The sequence below is a fragment of the Grus americana genome, chromosome 23, assembly GCF_028858705.1.
Source record: "Grus americana isolate bGruAme1 chromosome 23, bGruAme1.mat, whole genome shotgun sequence".
Taxonomy (NCBI): Eukaryota; Metazoa; Chordata; class Aves; order Gruiformes; family Gruidae; genus Grus; species Grus americana.
The window spans coordinates 8,178,165-8,179,278 of NC_072874.1; positions in this window are offsets into that span (position 1 = coordinate 8,178,165).

A 1,114-nucleotide genomic window follows, 5' to 3' on the forward strand; every position below is an offset into this window, starting at 1 on the left:
ACTTTCGAAGAAAATCTATTGTAGCTACACTTGTCTCTGTCTCTAGGAAATTCTGGAGGCTCAAAAGATTCACCACGTGTCCTCTGCCAGCCTGGAAGTGAAGTGATGCTGCAGGGAATTATTATTTTTTATATATGATTCACACCATGGTGGTGCAGTTTGAAAAGCCCTCCTTTTCCTCTCATTCTTAAGTGAGGTTGTAGCTTTATGACTTAACAATACCCAGCCTCTTTGGGTTTAAGAGCATGTGCAAAGGAGAATAGATGAAATGCGGCTGTTCCTAGGAGTAGCCAGCTACTTGAGGTGTTGAAGTTGGGACAAAACCCTCTAAAATTTTTGGAGAGAGCATGACATTTCTTCTGAGACTGACCTCAGGCCAGCTACAGCAGACTCGGGCTCAAAGTCACAAACCTTTTGAGTGTTAATGGGTTTCAAGGCATCACACTGAGACAACATGGTGTAGATGTCAGAGCCTGGCTATCAGCAGTAGTAAGTGTTCAAAAATCATGAGATTAGCTGTTTTTTGAAAATAATCCAATATGTAAATTAGCTGCCAGAGGGAAATGGAGACAGCTGTTTGGCAATGGCTAATTTAAAATCTATTTAAGGCCAAATGATACTGCAAAGGGGCTGTAACTTTAGCATTGCTGTTTCAAGACCTTGGCTCTATTTGAATTACTTTTATATACATGTTTTGTCTAGCATGAACAAAGTTACTGCTTCTCTGAAAAAAAAAAAAAAAGCTTTTATTTCTCATCAGTGACTAAAAACAGTTTAAAAACACTAACTGCATCTCTCAAAAGAGCTGGAATTAATACTCTGGGTCTCAGCTTTGGATGCAGGAGGTCTGCACTGGTAGAGGGGCTATGAGCCCTAAGCCAGAGGTGAGCTGATGCAAGTGTCCCCTGCAGCAGGCTGGTCAAGCCCATCCAGCGAAGCACTCAACCCACAACTGCTCTTGGCCACAGGTGGTGCCTCTATCGCCTTTTGGGGCATCATCGTTATCTTGCTGGGTTATTTACCTTCAAATCACCTGAAACAACGTGAGGGTCTATGATATCGCAGCCTGCCAGAGCGATGTTTCACGGCACCGGCGACAAGGCCCAGGCTGGCA